Source organism: Macaca nemestrina, chromosome 8 (genome assembly GCF_043159975.1).
Source record: "Macaca nemestrina isolate mMacNem1 chromosome 8, mMacNem.hap1, whole genome shotgun sequence".
NCBI classification, from domain to species: domain Eukaryota; kingdom Metazoa; phylum Chordata; class Mammalia; order Primates; family Cercopithecidae; genus Macaca; species Macaca nemestrina.
Genome location: NC_092132.1, coordinates 153,572,125 through 153,593,993, shown reverse-complemented (window position 1 = coordinate 153,593,993; position 21,869 = coordinate 153,572,125). Strand labels below are relative to the sequence as shown.

The 21,869-nt window shown below is 54.0% G+C and overlaps 1 long non-coding RNA gene across 1 annotated transcript; it reads left to right on the top strand.

The window, feature by feature from the left end:
- Positions 1-481: 481 nt before the first annotated feature.
- LOC139355955 (uncharacterized) lies at positions 482-3,224 on the top strand. Its single transcript, XR_011607318.1, has 3 exons — positions 482-1,781; positions 1,945-2,196; positions 3,087-3,224. It is a non-coding gene; the product is annotated as an uncharacterized lncRNA (long non-coding RNA).
- Positions 3,225-21,869: the final 18,645 nt, after the last annotated feature.

Here is a 21,869-nt window from a genome sequence, read left to right as displayed (position 1 = left end):
GGGCGCTCCAGGTGATGAGCTGCACGTGCCCGAGAATGTGTGGCTGGAAAGAGTCCACGTAGGTTATGGGATTCCTGAGTCCACGTCTTAGGTGTTGGCTCCTTGGGAATAGGCCTGGAATACTTTCCCACGTTGGGTGCAGCTGGGACTGAAGTTCTTCCAATTTGATTTTGACAAGAGCCAATAAAGGCTGGAAACACCGGACAACTGAAAATACCAGAAATTGTTAATTTTCTTAAAAATCTCAGTTTTGTTTCAATTAAGACTTCCAGAGTCAGTGAGTTTTGAGGGGGGTGTGGAATGCAACAAAACACTGCAGGACAGTTCAGCTCACTTTTCGACCTCACGTGGGATTCGCCCGGATGCTTCACCGACCCCTAGTTATTAGGAGAAAACTCAAGTCATCGCCTCCCAGAACCACTCCCAGCCTCTCACTTCTGGAGGTGGTTGACATTTCCTTGCTTACCCCGGACAGGTGGAGGCAGAGGACTTGGCATTTAATCTATAGTTTTACACAGAAACACAGACGCCAGTGGAAAATGATGGGTCATTTGCTGGAGTCTGACCACAAGTGGATTTTTCAAATTTCCTTCACTTAATTCTAGTGGAGGAAATCTGTGTGTAATTAATAATGCCACAGCCAACAATTTTCATACGTTAAACAGAAATCAGCCATTTAGGAGGCCCCTTAGTGGCCAAATATAAGCCGTGTTTACAGGGCCTCATTTTCAAAATTAAAAATTAAAGGAGAAAAAGAAATCTCCAAGTCCCCTTAAGGAGTAATCTCAAGGAAGTCGTTGACAGCTTTAACCCCGGCTGGCTTTAATTAGCTTAGTAAAGGTTAATAGCTTGTATCGTAACGTATTTCCTCAAAGGTCTCTCTCATTCCACAGCTAAAGAACTTTCCCCACAGATTATTCAAATTACAGCTTAACAATATCTCTTGATTAATTTTACTGGGAGGAGGCGGCGTGTCTGAGCGTGATCTAACCTGTGGAGAACACAGTGGCCGTCACGCCCGGGTCCTCCCGGAGGACCCTCCCCCACCCTCCCCGCCTGACGATTGCCCTCCTGCTCCGTGTTTTCCAGGCTCATCTCAGATGCCACCTCCTCCATGAAGCTCTCTCCGGTCCCTGCCCAGACCTCATCAGAATCAACGCCCCCACGCCATGCCGGCCAAAACCCTTCGGTGCCTCTGGCCGCACGTAGTCGTTTCTTCTGACCCCATCTCGTCCTCCAGTCTCCACTGGTCTCAGGTCAAAGCTTTTTCCAAGGAGGCAGCTATTAAATGTTGAAAGAATAGATTTGCAGCTGCCACCTGCTCAGAGCGGTGGGAGACCATGTGTGAAAACGGCCTGCCAGGCAGACTGTGCCCTTGCAGGTTCCTGATTCAAGGAGAACTTAGGGAAAGCCCAGAGGTGATTTCACTCTGGATGAGCACATACAAGAAGGGGCGTGTGCAGATTCTTCACCAGCCCTCCTTAGACACTGGCCCACCACCCCAGCACTGAACGCGACTGGCCCGGGCGGAGGCACTGGTGTCCATAACGGCCCCGGGTCGGGAATGCACACTGCTAACTAAAATTTGCTTTGCTCTAATTCATCTTAGCAGGGGAACTGCTGCAAAGAACGTCCCTAAAAAGAATATCATGGTCTGGACTTTTTTTTTTTTGAGACGGAATCTTGCTCTGTCGCCTGGGCTGGAGTGCCCTGGCGCGGTCTGGGCTCACTGTTAGCTCCGCCTCCCTGGGTCACGCCATTTTCCTGCCTCAGCCTCCCAAGTAAGTAGCGGGGACTACAGGTGCCCGCCACGGCGCCCGGCTAATTTTTTATATTTTTAGTAGAGACGGGGTTTCACCGTGTTAGCCAGGATGGTCTCGATCTCCTGATCTCGTGATCTGCCCGCCTCAGCCTCCCAAAGTGGAATTTTTTTTTTTTTTTAAGTTACAGAAACCGCAGTTGAGTATTTCATAGCAATCAGCCCACTGGCACGTCTATTAGGGGGTCATCATCCCACAAACGCGCTGGTCTGCGTTGATCTTGTGAGGCGCTGGCTCTCGTCTTGTGAGTTCTCACCGGCTCAGAGGGTGGATGTGAGAACCAACACGTGCGCACACCCGGGACGTCTACAGGACTGGGGGCCGGAAAATCGAGTGGCTTGTCTCTTGCCCTCGCACCTGTGGCAGGCAGTTCCAGGTAACGAACAGGAATCCCTCAGGCTGGTGGGGCTGGACAGGAGACTGCGGCCCCCTGACTGAGTGTGCAGGTGGGAGACGCCGAGGTACGTGCTGGAACGTGGCCCTAAGCAAACTGTGCGGTTTTGCTGGGCCTTCCCTGTTGCTACGGGAAGAGTCCCGATGGATAAGCACCCCTGCCTCTCACAGCCCCAGGTTACCAGGTGCCCTTCAAGGTCCGGGGGAAGGCACCCTGCCTGGCACAGCCTGGACCATCTCCTGTCCACAGCCGGGACGGCTTCGTGCCCGGCGCCCACATCCTGCCTCTCGTTAAACATTGAGTGTGACTCCTGCGAGTTCTCTGGCATGAGACGCTGCTGCAGTGATGGGGTCGCAGCAGGGACGGGAAGCCGGCAGGGGGCAGGTCGTGTTCGCCAGGCAGGCTGTGCTGCGGTGCAGGGGGACCAACCGGAGGGAAAGGCTGACCCCCGGGTGCCTCAGAGTCTGGCACATTCCAGCCGCTCCATCGCCCGGCTCTCATGGGACGCGCCATCCGGGGACATTTTGCAGACTGGGGATAGGACTGTCATGGTGACGGGGGCACTGATGGTCACCAGCGTGCAGGGCCCTGGGTCGAAGCCCTGCCCCTCCTGCCCCTGCTGGCTGGGCCCTGGCAACTCCCCCAACCCCCACACCTCTGAAAACCACATTCCCACCAAGCCTTCCTCAAGGGATGGACTTGGTCTCCACGTCTGTCTGGGGACTCTGACCGGTGGGATGGCGTCTGGAACGTCACCGAGAGCCACCCGCGATTTCGGGAGCTTGTGGGATGTGGTGTCAGGCACGGGGCGGCTCCCCAGGGCTGTCTGGACGGTTATAGGCACAACTTCCTTTTGTCTCTTTTTATTGTAGTGAGGAAGCAGGATTCAGATTTGAAAATGAAGTTTATAACTAGATGCTATACTCAAGATGATAAGACACGTGACAGAAAAAGGAGGCACGGACTGAGCACCCGGAGAAACACCTGGAATCGTGCCCCCAGCGGGATGCAGCCCCCTGAGCACCAGGACAGGGCCTGACGGGGCAGGGGCGGCGCTCCAGGAGTCCTGTGGGCTCGGCGAGGGGGCGCCTGGGCTTTCTCCAGTTGATCTTACATTTTAAGTAGGGACAAAAATCCGGGAAGGTGTCTGTTATGAGTCAAGTCCTGGCCTCATGGGGCCACTGCTGCAGGAATCACTGTGTGGCCTCCTGGCCCCGTCCTAAAGCGAGTGCCTGGCCTCCTGCTTGTCTGGCCCCATCCTAAGGTGAGTGCCTGGCCTCCTGCATGTCTGGCCCCGTCCTAAAGCGAGTGCCTGGCCTCCTGCTTGTCTGGCCTGCGGCAGGCTCTGGCTTCGGGGCTTCTGCGGAGGGCGGCTCCTTCCTCCTTCCCATGTGCTGTGGCCGTCGTCTATAAATTTCAGTCTCTCGCTGGGGCCCACAGGTGGTGGTTTCTTGCTTGTGACCCAGAAAAATTGTCAAAGTCAAGGAAGATTCTTTAATGAGATGTTACTATGAAAGAGGAGCTTACTCATGATAATCAAACAGCACAACTCACTTGTCAGCTAAGGCCACGCTTTCCAGGCCGAATTCTGTTCTGGTAGATGCTTTAAGTGTTTCATTTTCATTTTGTTTCTAATGAGAACGTAATGTGACACAAGGCTAACCTCCAGCCACAGACACAGAGAATCACCTGCAGCAGGTTAACGGGACCCCAGTGCCTTCCAGGCGCTGCATGAGTGGCGTTCAGGGCCCAGCTGCGTCTCTCCCTCTCTGCCCCAGTGTTGGTCTTAGGAGGAAAACGTCCAGCCTGACCCGTTCTATGACACACGTGTCGCTCACCTGTCCAAACACTTCTCTCCCCGCAGCGGGTCTTGGGGCTCCCGAGTGGACCTGGGGTGAGTGGGGCAAGGTTTACCGGCAACGCCCACACGTGCGTTTCGGGCTCAGCCCTGCACCCACTTCCCAGAAGCCCAACATGTGCTGAACGCTCGCGGGAGGCCGGGCCCCGAACACGCTGTCCGCTGTCTCGGAGGCGGGAGCCACGGGGCCCAGGACCAGAAGAACTGAGATCCGCCTCCTCCCACGGGCTGGTCACGGCTGTAATCTCTCCTTTTTGCTTTCTGAAAAATGAAATGTTTATCAAAGGCCTGAGTCAGGGTGAGGGGATTTCAGAGGCAAATTCCACACAGAGCCGTGAACTGAGCTTCATTCACCCCGGGAGGGAGGCGGGTGAGGCCCCTGGCAGGGAAGGCCCCTTCCCCTCGGCTGGCACTGAGTCTGCGTTGAGCTGAGCTGTGACCACACAGATGCGCTGTCCCTGCATCGGGACGCACCTGCGAGGAGATCCCCACCGGAAATGGGCCTCGTGGACTTTGCCCCAAAACGATTTCCTGTTGTTGAAAAAACTTTCAATCTAAATTTGAAGAACACATTAAGTATATACTTTAAAAATGATAATAATTTGGGGTATAATACTGAAGAATTTTAAAAATCTGATATTGTAAAAAAGTACAGTCTGAGGTTATTTTGAAAATTTGCTTTCTGATATTCTCTTAATAGGAGCAAACCTGGGGTTGATCTAAGGAATATCTAGAGTTAACATAGTAGATCTAATAAATATCTAAAATTAACATAGTAATATAGTACTTTTATATTGTTAGATATCTCAGAGTTAAAAAAAATAAAACTCAAATCTGGGGCTTTAGCAGTCAGTGGATTATATACCTGGTACTTATTGTTCTCTATGGCTATCGTCCTACTATTTTTTAAAGAATTTGAACAAAGTGTCAACTAAAATAATTCACGTGGTAGTAATAAAAATATTTTTTTTTACTAAAAAAAAAAAACTTTCAATCTAACTGTCCCCCTGAAATTACACAAGCAGGGTTTATTCTGGTATTTTTAATGTAAAAGATGATTTGATTATTTAGAAAACAGTGCATGCCTGAAGCTGTGCTTGAAAAGGTAAATCTCTTGAACCTGACGGCAGAGTCGTGCTGTCCTTGCTGTCCCCCCAACCCTCCTCTTTCTTCTGAAGGAATTCTGTGAAAGACCTGCAGCCATCCTGCCGTCGTTCCCCCAGCGCTGACCCAGTCCAGGGCATGGCTGACCGTGGTGTCAGGGAGGCGACCGTGGAGGCTTGGGAGTTGGCGGGAATTTGAATTTCTGTAATTTCGCTTTGCTGCCCAGGCTGGTCTCAAACTCCTGGAAGCAATCCTCCCACCTCAGCCTCCCAAAGTGCTGGGATTACAGGCGTGAGCCATGGTGCCCAGCCCAGAAATCTGAATTTCTAGGACTTTCAGCTCCTGGTATCTTTCACCGCAGCTCCAGCCCTGCTATCCACTTCACATCTGGCCCCCACTGGCTCCTTCTGTTCTGAAATGGAACCGGTGCTAATTGGGTCATCAGGCATTTCTGCACGTTGAGTGCCATGTCTGCACATCCGTGAGATGCACTGAGATGCATGTTTTTGGCACTGGCTGCTCTCGTTTGTCTCCAACACGCAGTTACTCCAGGATGACGTGCAGTGGAGAAACACGGATTGTTTAAAGCAGGAGCTGTTGTAATTCTTTCTCTGAAGGTTTGGCATTGGCCTTGCAAGATGGCGGCCATCATCAAAAGTGATCAAAACTCGCTTGCTCCTCAGCAGAGGTTTAATGACGTCTCCATGAACCAAATGTTATGAGACTCAAGCAGGAGACCATGTTTATCAAACCGGCTTCCCAGTGTCACAAACTAGAGTGACTTTGAGAAAAACTGATAGAGCGATTCAAAAGCTCTAATTAAAAGGAGAAAAAGAACATTTTTCCCTGCCTACAGCAGCCATATGTATTCAGGGTGATTCTCTGTAGATTAAAAAAAAATGATCCTACCAAGAGTAACAATTTAAGTCCTTGAAAAATCTTTAGCTCTCACAAAAATTGGGAAATTTGCCTAAACTGGTGTTTAATTAAATGCAGAACAGAAATCCATTTTGGAAACTGCATTTTATTCCCAAGTAATAAAACTGGCATCGGGGGGAACTGATGGAAGGTGCCAGGCAGATGAACTACGTCCCAACAGCACCAGCCTGTCCTTGGGTTCCGTGGCCGAGCCCTTTCTGTGAGGCTGGATGCTGAGGGAGCTGTGCAAGCCGCAGCCCCACTCTCACTGAGGGCCGCGTCCACGGGGAGGCGCGTCACAGCCCCGCCTTCCCCTGCCCACTCTCACTGAGGGCCGCGTCCACGAGGAGGCGCGTCACAGCCCCGCCTTCCCCTGCCCACTCTCACTGAGGGCCGCGTCCACGAGGAGGCGCGTCACAGCCCCGCCTTCCCCTGCCCACTCTCACTGAGGGCCGCGTCCACAGGGAGGCGCGTCACAGCCCCGCCTTCCCCTGCCCACTCTCACTGAGGGCCGCGTCCACGAGGAGGCGCGTCACAGCCCCGCCTTCCCCTGCCCACTCTCACTGAGGGCCGCGTCCACGAGGAGGCGCGTCAGAGCCCCGCCTTCCCCTGCCCACTCTCACTGAGGGCCGCGTCCACGGGGAGGCGCGTCACAGCCCCGCCTTTCCCTGCCCCTGCACCTGCTTGTCATGAAGAAGACGGCAAAGGAGGGCCTGGTGGTGCCTGCTGTGAACAATGCAGGCGACACGTGACCTCTGCAAATTCCCTGCTGGTGCCTCCGGTGAGTGTCCAGTGAACCCGGTGCCCCAGGGGTGCAGAAGTGTGCCGCCCACACCGGTCATGCTGGGAAACAGGCTCATCCCAGAAGTCACGTGGCAACGCAACTCACGTCAGTTCATCTGTGCCGAGGGCCTACCGAGCACTCCAGGTTCCTACAGGGTCTTCATTTAATCCTTCTCAAAATCCCGTGAGGGAGAGCGTCATCCCAGTGTTCAGGTGCGGACGCCAAGGCTGAGCGTATTGGGGTAGCCTGTCCATGCAGGCGGTGGGAGTCGTGCTCAGGCCCTCGGTGTGCCCTTGGCGGCGGTTACACGCCCTCTTTCAGAGACAGGTGGGGTCATCGTAACCGTTTCTGGATCACAAGGGGGAGGGATCCTACCTCTCAGGAAGTGAGTCCTGTCATGCCACTGGTTGTCTCTGAACCACAACTGTTACTAACAACGCGTGAACCTTACCACGTGGATGCTGAGTCTGTGTTGTTAATGAAATCCAGAATTAGGCAAAGAGGAGGGTCTGGCAGGAGTTTGAATGAATTATACGACACTGGACTTACACAAGGGTCAGGAGTCTGAGTGAATTTTACCTTGGCACTGGACCTACACAAGGGTAGACATTTGTGTGTAGGATAATTTAAAAAGGACTTGCAATTTGAAAATAAATGATTATTTTTATTTTAAAAGGACTTGCAATTTGAAAAGGAAACAGTGAGTAACACTGGGAAGGCAGCAGATAGCACAGTGGGTCTGCTAGGAGGGAAAGTACAAACAAATGGACCCTTGGTAAATGGGTCCAGGTGACTCGGGAAGCTGTCTGGCAGCCCCCATGGGGTCGGGCCGGCCCCCTCTCCTGGATGAGCCCCAGAAACGCTCCCCACCGTCTCCCAAGGTGACATCCTATGGCTGCTCCCAGGACTTCTCTGTGCTATCAGGGAGTGTCATCATCAGGGGAGCTGCATTTGTGGGGTAACAGGTTCAGGGGAGACGGGGCCCTGCCCACGGGGCCAGCTGGACTCTGAGTCTTTCAGTCCTGCTCTACTGCTGGCAGACGGTCTCTCCCTGAGGCTGAAGCTGGTTCCCTACAGCCACGTCACAGCACTCCGGCTCCTGGGAGGAGGGATGGGAGATGGGTAGATGGGAGGAGGGATGGGAGACGGGTAGATGGGAGGAGGGATGGGAGACGGGTAGATGGGAGGAGGGATGGGAGACGGGTAGATGGGAGGAGGGATGGGAGACGGGTAGATGGGAGGAGGGATGGGAGACGGGTAGATGGGAGGAGGGATGGGAGACGGGTAGATGGGAGGAGGGATGGGAGACGGGTAGATGGGAGGAGGGATGGGAGACGGGTAGATGGGAGGAGGGATGGGAGACGGGTAGATGGGAGGAGGGATGGGAGACGGGTAGATGGGAGGAGGGATGGGAGACGGGTAGATGGGAGGAGGGATGGGAGACGGGTAGATGGGAGGAGGGATGGGAGACGGGTAGATGGGAGGAGGGATGGGAGACGGGTAGATGGGAGGAGGGATGGGAGATGGGTAGATGGGAGGAGGGATGGGAGACGGGTAGATGGGAGGAGGGATGGGAGACGGGTAGATGGGAGGAGGGATGGGAGATGGGTAGACAGATTTTTCATAAGGGCCTGGCCTGAAAGTTGCAGCCTTTGCTTTCCCTGAGGACCTCACTGGCCAGAACAGTTACATGCCGTGCGCACCTGCAAGTTAAAACTCACCGCCTCAGTGAACGGAGGAGGGCGGAATGGACATGGGGACAATCAGTTTCTGCCACAGCGATGGAAACGTACAGTGTGGCCGATGCAAACGACGGCAGGTCAGACAGCAGCTAGAATCCACCGTGAGGGGCACAGACAGCAAAACATATGTGCATCTTAGAAACAGGCTGTGAAGAGACCAGAGACAGCGAAAAGCACAACCCTGCTCACCTGAAGGCTGCTGTGGCCTGAATGCGTCCCCTCCCCAGAACGTCAGCCCCTTCACAGTGGACTTCCAGCACCCAGAACTATGGGAAATACATTTCTTTTCTTTACGGATGAACCCGTCTCGGGTATCATGACAGCAGCCCAGCATGGACTCTCACCATCGTCCTGTGCACTTTAATGGAAACCACTCACATCCACACGTCAGGCCCACGGCAAGGACGCTGACTCCAGGTCACAGTAGGGGAGGTGCTGGGGCCTGTGGGGCTCACACAGTCGTGTCCCAAACTGGACACAAATCACACAGCTGCCTGTGGCCGAGGTCACCAGAGGAAAACAAAAGCAAAAAAAAAAAAAGTACAGCAGACATCTGAACAAAAGGGGTTTTTAATCCCAAGTACGAAGCCAGGAAGGAACCTGCTGGTTCGGTTCTCTGCTTCGCTCCAGCGTGCACTCTGTGTGAACTCCGTGTGAACTCCGTGTGAACACGGGGCAGCCCTGTGGCCACCGGCCTGGCCCCACCACTGCCAAAGTGCATCTTAAATGCAGAACAACAAATCATACTTCCATGTTTTGCATTTTGAAAATACTGGAAAGAAAGCTCCTTTGCAAGTGATTGAAACAGTTATTTTATATTTTGATGACTGGGCAAAAGCCACATTTCAGAGATGAAAATTAAAAAGGAAATGTAACAATTGCATAATGATAGTAGATTCAAATATATAATACTGGGAATCTAATTTTCTGAAGGCAAAAATGGAGAGCAGTTCTGTCATTTCCCATAAATCTATACCCAGGACATTTTCCTGCCTATAAACTCTGCATAGTTTTGAGTGGATTAGTTCCAACGGGTGTGTTCAAGGGTATTTGCATACTAGTGCAAATATGTTACACTCAGCAGGGTGATTTCCCAAATTCATTCAGATGCTATTATTGATAACAGGATTTTCTGTGGAACCGTGTGCCACTGTGGAAGGGCTGATCTGAGTTACTGCCTGTACAGACACAGATGCACTTTATTGCCTGGATGAATTTAGACATGGGGGGCAGGAACCTGAGGCCAGGCTTTCCTCCCGTCCACCAGCATCTACCAGCATCCAGGGAGAGCAAGAGACGGCATATCTGTGCCAGTGGAGCTGTCTTTAGAATAACCAAGTATTTAGTTAAAATAACACATACCTATTTCTTTGCATTTCACCCTGAAAACAACAAGAATAGAGTTTGCAAAAGGGGTTTTACGCTCGGAGTGTGGTAAACTGGCTTCTTGGCTAAGAGCAGGGCTTTCTTTTATTCTGTGCCGTCCTCAAGGTCAAGCACAGAGAATTCCAGGGTGGGTGTATCCTGTGCATCGTGGAAATGCTCAGAGCCCCTGGCCCTGGGGGGAGGGTCCACAGGGAAGAGATGAGCCCTGCTGTCACCTTTGTCAGATGTCAGGACCGCACCTCTCCCGAGGGTGGGGGGAAGGGGTGCCAAGCGCAGGCTGCTCTGAGCACTTCCCGCAGGAAGGTGGGCTCAGATCATGAAGCAATCCCCTCAGGAGGCAGGAGCGGGAAGACGGGGCTCCAAGGCTCTGTGGCCCCTGGCCGAGCAGTGTGACCATGAGTCCCGGTGCTATCCGTCCACACGAAGACAGAGCAGCTGCACAGGGCGGACGGCTCATCAGAGCAGGTGAGCTGACAGCTGGGCGCCAGCACGAGCTTTCCAGGAATCGGTGTCAGGGCCGGGAGGAGCGGTGGCCCCAGGTTGGGAGGAGACGTGACAGGACTAGGCCTGGGGAAGCAGGTGCTGGGCCTCAGGGGGAAGGCGGCAGCTGCAACATCCGACACCCAGGGCGGCGGGGCCTGAGCACCCCAGGACCAGGCCAGGCAGGGGCGGCCTCCCTGCTGAGTAACCCGGGCCACGTGGCAGCCTCCCTGCCGAGTGACCTGGGCCAGGCAGGGGCAGCATCCCTGCTGAGTAACCCGGGCCATGTGGCAGCCTCCCTGCTGAGTGACCTGGGCCAGGCGAGGGCGGCCTCCCTGCTGAGTGATCTGGGCCACGTGGTGGTCTCCCTGCTGAGTGACCTGGGCCACGTGGGGCCTCCCTGCCGAGTGACCTGGGCCAGGCAGGGGCGGCCTCCCTGCTGAGTGACCTGGGCCACGTGGCGGCCTCCCTGCTGAGTGACCTGGGCCACGTGGCGGCCTCCCTGCTGAGTGACCTGGGCCACGTGGGGCCTCCCTGCTGAGTGACCTGGGCCACGTGGGGTCTCCCTGCTGAGTGACCTGGCCATGTGGGGCCTCCCTGCTGAGTGACCTGGGCCACGTGGGGTCTCCCTGCTGAGTGACCTGGCCACGTAGGGCCTCCCTGCTGAGTGACCTGGGCCACGTGGGGCCTCCCTGCTGAGTGACCTGGGCCATGTGGGGCCTCCCTGCTGAGTGACCTGGCCACGTGGGGTCTCCCTGCTGAGTGACCCCATGTGATCTGGCCACATGGGGCCTCCCTGCTGAGTGACCTGGACACGTGGGGTCTCCCTGCCTAGTGACCTGGGCCACGTGGGGCCTCCCTGCTGAGTGACCTGGGCCACGTGGGGCCTCCCTGCCGAGTGACCTGGCCACGTGGGGTCTCCTTGCCGAGTGACCTGGCCACGTGGGGTCTCCCTGCTGAGTGACCTGGGCCATGTGGGGCCTCCCTGCTGAGTGACCTGGCCACGTGGGGTCTCCCTGCTGAGTGACCTGGCCACATGGGGTCTCCCTGCTGAGTGACCTGGGCCACGTGGGGCCTCCCTGCTGAGTGACCTGGCCACATGGGGTCTCCCTGCTGAGTGACCCCATGTGATCTGGCCACATGGGGCCTCCCTGCTGAGTGACCTGGCCACGTGGGGTCTCCCTGCCTAGTGACCTGGGCCACGTGGGGTCTCCGTGCCAAGTGACCTGGGCCACGTGGGGCCTCCCTGCTGAGTGACCTGGGCCACGTGGGGCCTCCCTGCTGAGTGACCTGGGCCACGTGGGGCCTCCCTGCTGAGTGACCTGGGCCACGTGGGGCCTCCCTGCTGAGTGACCTGGGCCATGTGGGGTCTCCCTGCTGAGTGACCTGGGCCACGTGGGGCCTCCCTGCTGAGTGACCTGGCCACATGGGGTCTCCCTGCTGAGTGACCCCATGTGATATGGCCACATGGGGCCTCCCTGCTGAGTGACCTGGCCACGTGGGATCTCCCTGCCGAGTGACCTGGGCCACGTGGGGCCTCCCTGCTAAGTGACCTGGGCCACGTGGGGCCTCCCTGCTGAGTGACCTGGCCACGTGGGGTCTCCCTGCCGAGTGACCTGGCCACATGGGGTCTCCGTGCTGAGTGACCTGGGCCACGTGGGGCCTCCCTGCTGAGTGACCTGGCCACGTGGGGTCTCCCTGCTGAGTGACCCCATGTGATCTGGCCACATGGGGCCTCCCTGCTGAGTGATCTGGGCCACGTGGGGCCTCCCTGCTGAGTGACCTGGGCCACGTGGGGCCTCCCTGCTGAGTGACCTGGCCACGGGGCGGCCTCCCTCGCTGCGTGTGACCTGCACGTCCCATGCTTGGCTTTGGGGCAGGTTCAGAAGAACGAGGCTGGCAGGCTGTGGTCTTGGTGCTCGCTCCATGCCGGGAGTGCGCAGAGCTGAACGTGTGTTGAGTGTGCGGCTCGGCGTGGAGCCCGCGTTCCTCTCTGCGCAGGAGGGAGCTGCTTCCCCCTCAGTGCTGCCGAGGACGATGCCGGCCTCCGCCAGGCCGAGTCAGCGCTGTGTCCCGGGGTCTGGCTCCGCGGCCCTGTCCACGCCGGGCCTCCCTGTTCCAGCTTTAGTGACGGCCTCAGGAGAGAATGCAGGCAGAACGGGCTCTCCTTTTCCTGCCCTGGGGGCTGACACCTGACTCACGGATGCCACTGAAAGGGCGGCCCTTGTCGCCTCATCGCTTTTCATCAGTTACCGTCCTCGGCAGGACATGGGCACCTCCTAAAGTGAGAATGAAATGGGCTTGAGCTCCCAGCAGCAGCCGCCCCGTGACTGCAGGTGCCCCCGAGGCCGGCCCCAGGCACGGAGAGGGAAGCAGCCAGGCAGCCGGCCAGGGAGGCACCGTGCCAACGGAACCGTGCCAGCGCGCTCAGATTCCAGAGCCGGCGCCGAGCCGAACGGCAGGAGAGGAGGAGGACGTGAGGCGCGGGACGCAAGTTCAGGCCACCCTGACCCTGAGGAGGTGCAGCCGCCCCGCAGCGCGTGCTGGTAAAACGGTCTCTTCTGCTGTGGGCTCCGAGGCCTGCAGAGCCCAGACCTGACCTTGCAAAGCGAGAGGAGAGCAAGGGGCCGCGGCCACCGCCGGAGGCTTCACCGATTCGTGGTGAAAGGTCCACGTGAAATCCCAGGAGAGCCCAGGAGAGTGTGACTGGGAGATAGATCTGGGGTCCTGTCGCCACGGCGGTGTGTAAACAGTTTACAAATGACAGCAGATGTTAATCAATGAAGCCACGCAGAACAGCCCTCGTTCGTGCACGGTAGAGCTCCAGTCTTGCATGGGTTCAGTGGTTTCAGGAAGATGCGTTGTTGGGGAACCACAGTCCCTGGCTTATCGCACACACTTGCCATGGCTAGATTCAGGCCAACAGGGATACCGCATTCCAGTTAAGTTGAATCAGATGCTGCAAGTCAATGTCAGTGGTTTTGGGCTTAAGTTCACGTCTGGTCCAGCTTAAGTTGTTAGTCCAGGGTTGGGAAGAGAAGTGGCGCTGGGCTGACAGGGTCCTCATCTCCTAAACCTGCCTGATGCTGTGAGGCCCTGGGGTGGGGGGGAGTGGGAAAAGAGGGAAAGGGATTTTGAAAATACTGATTCTAATTTTGAAATCTGTCTTTAAACATATCATCCCAGGGCTCCTTGAAGAAGCAGCTGACCCCAGCTCTGGGGCACGGGAAGTTTCAGGTGAGCCTGGGGCTTCGGGGCCTTCAGAGCAAGAAAGTGCCCTTGGCAATGGGGCAGGTGGAGAAGATGCACGAGCCAGCCCAGAGGGGCTCCCTGGCCAAAGAAGAACCTGGGAGTCCACGAAGTGGGAAGGGGGATTAGGGAGAGAGCCAGGGAGCTGGGGGCGGGGACAGGAGAGCCAGAGAGAGAGGGGCAGGCAGGGATGGGGGAGAGGAGTAAGGGGAGAGAGAGGCTGAGATGGAGAGGGAGGGGCAGGCAGGGTTGGGGGAGAAGAGTGAGGGGAGAGAGGCTGAGATGCAGTGGGAGGGGCAGGGCATCTCGCTTCCCTTCAGTGGCCACTACGACATCATTGTCAACTCTTTACTCGGAAATCAGTGAGGAAAGGGATTGACTTCAGCAGTTCCTCCTTGCTTAAGAGAAACTGTTTCATCTCCTCTTGATGAGAAAATACCTTTTTCACAGAATGCTTGGTAATAAATGTGGCAGGAATGGTAAAATTAGTTCGACTATTGTGCAACCCAGATGAAGGCACTGATTTAGGAAAAGGTCGTTGACAGTTGCCGAGGCCTCGGGGACCTGGAGGCAGAGCGTCTGCGGGCGCTGAGGCATCTCTGCATGGGTTTACCAGTGACGGCTCTGCAGTCACCTCTTCAGACAAGGGATTGCCCTGGTGCTCCATGCCACCCACCGACGCCTTCCCTGAGCTCACCCTGCACCCACATGCCTCTGAATCCGACGCCTGCAGACCTTACTTCCGGTGGCAGGAAACGCAGCTGGCAGAAGGAAAGGTTACGTGATGGAGGGAGAATCCTTTCTTAAGAGCAAGACTGTGGCCTGGCCCCATCAGTCACCACCTTTAGGGAAGCAGCGGACAGAGATCAATGAGACAACACAGGCCCGCAACCAAATGCAGAGCCCGACTGTTGTTGGCTGCTGGTGGGAAAGACGTGCTGGGGACAGTGGGGAAATCCAAACAGGAACGGAGTGGAGTTGATATCACATAAAGTGACCATGATGGTTCTGCCTGGGATGGTTCTGGCTCACACCTGCTGTTCCGGCATAATTATTAATCCCAACTCATTCACTTTCCAAAGTGTCGTGTTCTGGTGATAATTCCTATGGTCACTCAAAAGCTGGGGAATTGGTGTTAGTTGTCTTAGGCGTGAATAATGGTGTTGAGCTTACAGGGCATCTTCATTCCTAGGAGATGCCTCGGGCTCAGAGAATGTAAGCTACTTGGAGAGACCAGGGGCACACAGCTCATGTGATGTAGAACTGGTTTATAAAAGCCGTGGTAAACAAAACCCAAAAGTGGGCATGGGACTGGAATGGACATTTCTCCTAAGAAGATATACAAAGGTCAACAGGCACACAAAAAGACGTCTGACACCACTCATCAGCACGGAAATGCAAATCTAAACCACGAGGTGCTGCTTCATAACCATCGGGATGATTATCATATACTGTCACAAACCAGAAATAAGTGCTGGGGAGGATGAGGAGGAATGAGCACCCTCGTGCGCTGCTGCTGGGAATGAAAAACGGTGCAGCTGTTGTGGAAGACGGTGTGAAAGTTCCTCAGAAAACGAAACCCAAATTTAATTACTGTATGATCCAGCATTTCCACTTCTGGGCATAAACCCCGACCTTGAAAGCTGGCACTCAGCAGGTGCTTGTACACCCACGTCCGGAGCAACATTATTCAACAGCCAAAAGGCAAAAGCAGCACCATGTCCATCTACAGATGATGCAAATGAACAAACAGTGCAATGTGCTAACGCGAACTAAATATGGCCGGCGAAGGATGCCAGGACGTCTACATTTGAGTCCTTGTGGACGAACTGTAACCCACCTTAATAGCAGACAGGACTGAAAACCTAATTCAGGAGTCTGTGCCTGTGACAGTGGCCATGTCTTGACCAATCCCAGCGGCCATACGTCAACCACGCATAGACTGCCGAGTGTTCAAACTGTTTCAATAAGGCAAACGCCAACCTGGAACCAATGCAGCCGTTCTGTACCTCTCTGCCGATTTTTATACATCACTTCCCCCCCTTTTTTTTGTCTGTATATTTGTTCTGACCAGGAGGCATCCCTGGAGTCTCTCGGAATCTGCGGTGATGCTGGTGCTGCCCGATTCATGAATCATTCATTGCTCAATTAAACTCCTTTAAATTTAATTCAGTTGAAGTGTTTCTTTTAACAAATGGAATATGATTCAGCCTTAAAAAGGAGGGGAGTCGACACAGGCTGTAACACGAGGAACGCTGAGAATGTTATGCTGAGTGAAATAAGCTGGTCACAGAAGGACGAATCCTTGGGGGTGGCACCGAGGAGAGGTCCCCGAGGAGTCGGAGCCACAGAGACAGAAAGTAGGATGGTCGGTGGCTGCCAGGTGCGGAGTTCCTGTCTAATGGGGACAGAGTTTAGGTTTACGAACTCTACATTTTAAAATGTAAATTTTACAGTATGTGTATTTTATCACAATAAACATGTATTTTTTAAGTGTAGTAGACTTTGCCTCAAAAGCCCCAGTTCTTTCAATCTAAATAAGAAAATAATGCAAAATACACCAAAGACTTTAAGACCCTGTTCATCCTAAGGCAACGTAACAGTTCACAAATAAAGGAATAGCTAAGTTAATTGAGGTCCGTTAACTTATTAGCATATTGTGCTGCCGTCAGGATGGACGGCCAGGAAGCTCCTTCAGAAGCTTGGTAAGAGAAAACCTGGAGTGACTGGAGGGGCGGAGTTGGGGGGGCCTCCTCGAGGGGCTGCGATGCTGGGGAGGGCTGTTTCGCGTTCCGGGTGTGGGTTACAGGGGTCTCGGCATTTTGTGAGAATTCCAGGAGGTGTGACATTATGGTTTATGTATGTTTCTATATGGATGTTACACATCAAACAATGTTGACTACACTTTTAAATAAATTCAAAAATTATGGATCCGTATTGGCAACTATGTAAAGACACACACTGAAGGGAAAGATGGAAAGGAACCTCCCACCAGCTACCAGAGATGGCTTAAGTGACATTCCCGAGGCCACCACAGTGACACCCCCCCAAGGCTGCCACAGAGACGTCCCCACAAGGACTTGGGCCGACACCAGTGTCCCCGTTGCTGCAAGGGGCGGGCAGTGGTGCCCGTGGTGTCAGTGCAGGTGGATACACCATGGGTCTGCCCCAGGAGAGGACCCCCCGTGGCTGCTGTGCCCCCAGCGGGGACCTGGGGTGGGAACAACTGCCGAGCTGGAGACAGCGTGTCACAACGGCTTTGCTCGCAGTGACCAAATCATCTCGGGCTGGACGCCAGCCCCCTGGGGAGTTGCGCCCTGGTGCTCACTTGAGCACTTTGATTATCTTTAGTAACAAATTCCCTTCAGCCCAACTCACCGCAGAAAGCTGTGGAGAACAACAAAAAGGAAAACCAACCCCAAGTGGTCTCCGCGGAGCCCTGATGCACGACGGGGCCTCAGGCCGAGCCCACACCAGGTCACGCCCCACGGGACTAGGAAGAATAGCTGCGTTTGATTTTGTTCTTCAGCTTCACCTGAGTCTTTCTAACAGCAAGGACTTGGCTGTCTCTAGATAGGAGACAGACACTGTCCAACTTATTCTAAAATTCTCTTTCAGACGCCCTCATGCCACAGGCAGGTTGTAAGCAAATCCAACACGGCACATAGTATTAAGCCTGCAGAGAGGAATTCTGTACGTCAGCACACCCAGGACCGTAGGTAACAGGAGTCTCACTTGTTTTCATTTGTCCTGCTCTCACACAGACTTACCTTCTTACCTACGTGTGGGTCTCGTGGTCTGGACGATGGTGCACCGGCACCTGCCCTCGCAGGAGCTCCTCCTTTCTTCTTTGCTGTGGTCAGTTCCTGGGACCCAGGGGCCGAGTGGATCACGCAGCAACCTTCATCACGGGGGATCGTTCTGGGGGCATGCGTGGCCTTTTCTCCGGCTTGCTCGCTCCTTATCTGCATCCATTCTGTCCTCGGCACTCCTTCCTTCTTTCCTCTGTGCCCCACTCCCATTCCACTCGTCTCTCATGCACAGTCACACACAGTAGAGTGTATTATTTAAATACATTCTTGCAGGATTTCTATTGTTGTACGTGCCTCGTTTTTAACTCATGACAATGTTTTTCGTGACACATCCTGTCCTGTCTTACTTTCCCCTCCACGCACGCAGGTGCAGAGACCACCCATCCACTGTGCTGTTCTCACAGTTACACCTGATCCCAACAGGTCCCTCCCCCTGCCCAGGTGGACACCAGGGGCACCCTCTTCAGCCTCCACAGATGACACACAGGGCTGTCTCTGGCCTGCAGACTCATGGCCTGAAGACTCCCCCAAATCAGGCTGTAGAGCTGCCCACCAGGCCTGAACTGACCGTGACCACAGCCATTCTCAAGTCCTCTCCGAATGGCCTCGCTGCTGGCACGGTCCTCAAGGGACATGCCCCCCATCCCCATGGCATCTTCTAAACTCCCCTGGTTCCTTTTTCTGTTTTCTCCTAAGAGTCTCCCGTCCGGGTGCTCAGTGCCAGTGGCTGGATCCCCCTTGCAAAGCTGCTCCTCCCCTTAGAAATCCACAAGTCACCTGTGGGGTAAGGTGAGGCTTCAGGACTCTCCCCTTCCCCAAAATATCTGACCCAGTGATTTCAGCATCTGGATCATCCTTGTTGGGTTTGGTTATTATTCCCTTGCGGACGATGAACATTTTTCTAATTCTGTCATCTCTCTGTTTGCCCTACTTTTTTGTGAGAAGTACAGCTTTCTCCTCCTGACCTTCCCCACCTGCCTCTGGTGCTATGGACCACAAACCATGGATTACGCTGCCCTTTGTAATGCGCTGCCCTCCATTAATGACCTTGTTTGCATTGAGGCTGAAATCAGCCAGAGCTCGCCCCTGGGACCCTGTCACTCTGTCAAAGTTTGGGGCTTACTTGCCTCTGGAAATAGAGGACATCCCCACTCACGCTGTATCTTTCCTGCTGCAGGTCTGGGATGAACATTTCTGCAAAGGGCCTTGGCTAGTGTTGTGCCAAACGGTGCACAGCAGTGGTTCCCAGACTTCTGGCCTCAGGACCCCCTCGCTCTGAAGAGCCCCCCGGGGAGCCCCCCAGCACGCTCCAGCCTAGAAGCCAAAGCAGAAACTTAAACATTATGGATTAATTCATTTAAGATAAACAATACACTCCTTGTATGTTAACTTAAATAATGCATTTTAGTGAAAAATAATTTTTAATAGCAAACAATTTTACTATTAGCAAACGTTTAATAGAATGGGAAAGAGGGGAGTATGTTAATAGCTTTCTCAAATAAATACGGATTTTTTTTATACAACAGCAAAACTCAACAAACTGTAGTTTCTTAAAGGCTGGTTGCAATGTGGAATAGGAAACCATAACAAGAATGGTGATAGATATTGCAAGAGTTGAAGAAAGAAGAAAGAAACACGAAAAGCAGCTCAAGAGTCTAAGACAGGTTTATTTTGGAGAATAAACCAGAGAGGGGCTTCTGCCCAATTTCAGTCAGGAGCCTTTTCTCTTAGAGACTAAGGGTATTTAAGAGTTCCGGGAGGGGCAGCTTATCACAGGCTAGGAATGTTTCTGTGTGGAGGACAGTCTTATTGCAGGATTGGAATGTCTCTGGTCGGAGGGGAGGTTATCTCGGGGTTGGCACATCTCTGGTCAGAGGTTTCATTTGTGGTTTAAGGTCATGCTGACATTAGCCATTAGGCTGATGTTTTGGGACTGGATTTAGGCAGTTTCTAAACAAGAACTTACAGTGGTGATGCTTGTCTAAGATGGCGACGCTCCTGCTCCGTCAGTGCAGACTCTGCCAGTCTCCCTGATGGTAAATCCAGTCTGGGTCTCTGCGGGGAATGGCATCATTGGCCACTGGATTTTGTACAGGGGCTTGATTATGGAGTTCATCTGCATGGGTTTCAGCTGAACACCAGGTGCGCCCTTTTTCATTAGGAGTGAGGGTGGAGGCTAGAATGATATAAATGCCATGCCACATTAAATTAAAGGACTGAGTAATATGCAGGAATTCCTTGCGATAATGAGAGGGATTTTCAGAGGAAGATCCCAGATGCTGTTGGATCTGTGACAAATCAGACGTAGAGAAAGGGTCACGAACGCGAGCACTGCCTTCAACCCAGCCACTCCCGGAAGAGGAAGAATGGCAGAGGTGGTTTGACTGGCGGGCGTTTCCTTTGTCTTTAATGTCCAAATGTAAGGCGGGCATCCAGGAGGGCCCCAACCCATCCCCATAGACCACGTTTGAGAGAGTGGCTGGCATAGCCCCTTTCTAGAGGCCATTCTTAGCTCCAGCTGCTGCTACCCTTCTTCGTGCCCAAGTGGCCTCTGGCTGGGCCTGTCTTTGGCTCCCAGGGCTGGGGCTGCAGCTGGACTGCGGTTCCTGGACTTCCTCACCCACCCTCAACACAGGGACAGGAGGGCCTAGCCTGGCCCTGTCACCTGCCCCTCCTGGGTAATCTGCCCAGGCAGATTACCCGGGCAGGCCTGATGGAGTCAAATGCGAGCTTTAAAAAGAGGTTCTCCATACCAGAGGGTTCTTCTGCCACCCTGAGGTTGGCTGCCAGGTTGGAGGGGCCACAGGGCTGGGACTTGGGGCCTTGAGGAGTGGCAGCGGCCACAGTGTCAGCCGGCAAGGACACGGAGCCTCTGTCCTGTGGTCACAGGAACAGCATTTTGCTGGCAGCCCGTGGGTCCACAGAGAGGTCCCCACATGGCTACACCGAATCCCCACCCTGTACAGACACTGTGAGGCGGCAAATGGTGTCGTTTCAAGCCACTGTGCCTGTGGTCGTTTGTTATACAGAAGAATAAAATTAGTTAATACTTGTTACGATAAAAATTTTAGAATTCAGTTTCCTCCATCCCCGGCCCAAACTGGGAGGGAGCAAGAGATCAAAGAATGGCTGGGACACAGCCTGCCTGGACAGCCACAGGACAGCACTAAGCCCCGCAGCTTCCGAGCTGCTTCTGCGTGGGTTCCCTGGCTTGCTGCTGACCACGAGCGATGGGACTGCTCTCCTGGGCGGTTGCTGGCTCCAGGTTCTGGGGATGCCTCTGCTCCTACCCCAGCTCCTGGACAGTTCTCGGGCTGGCTCCAGGTTACTGGGATGTCTGCTCCTCCACCGGGCAGTGACCTTGGCTCGCCGCTCAGCCTTCAGGGTTCAGGCAGTGGACAAAGGCCTAAGTAGCCTGGTGGGGAACTCACTGCACCACAATACCCTGTTGAATAGGTTTTGAGGAATTTCTGACCCCTTCAAAGCTGTACCCAACACTGGTGTGAGGCGGCCGGAGGCACGCTTCTTATGTGGGAGGGGGTGGAACCCATTCCTGCGATTCTCTGAAGAGCCCTGGATGAGAGGATACGTCACCTGGACAGCGCTCGGGGCAAGCACTGCAGAGAGACACAAAGCCCAGAACCGACCCTGTGGGCCCTGGAGTTTCCCGAACCCACCACAGTTCTGCCCTGGAGCCGGGCGGCAGCTGGGCCTGGAAAGCAAATTGGCGACGGGCTCGTGCAAGCCCTCTCTTCTCAGGCTCTGCAGACACAGGCGGAGGTCCCAGGGTGCAGGCAGTATTGACGGGCTCAGAAATTCTGTGCTTTTTTTCCTTCTAGGCACAACTGTCTTAATATTAGCAACCTGATGACAATTCCTCATGCTCCTGAGTGCTTCCTTCTCTGCCTGTCTTAACTGACATGGTTTACAGAAAATAAATTACATGAACTGAATGAATATTTTGCACTATTGTAGAAGATAAATTGATTTAATTATTATCTAACTTCAAACTCAGTGGAATAAACAGATTATCATATCTATGCTGGCATATTAGAGACAAGATTTATTTGCTTTTGTTTTGTAGAAGATGCATTTTCCCTTTTGGAATCAGAATGATACACAAAACGAATTAACCCTAAACTTCCACCTGCTCCCCTGTACCCCTGTTCCTCAATATTCTCAGGGTCAGGAAAGTGAATGCAGGAGGTTTCACAAAGTAAAGCCCCACAGGATCACAGAAGCAAGAAGTGAGTCTACAGGGATTCTGTGGAACGCAGGAAAAGGCTGACACATTCCCCACCGCCCCCTGCACTGGCAGGGAT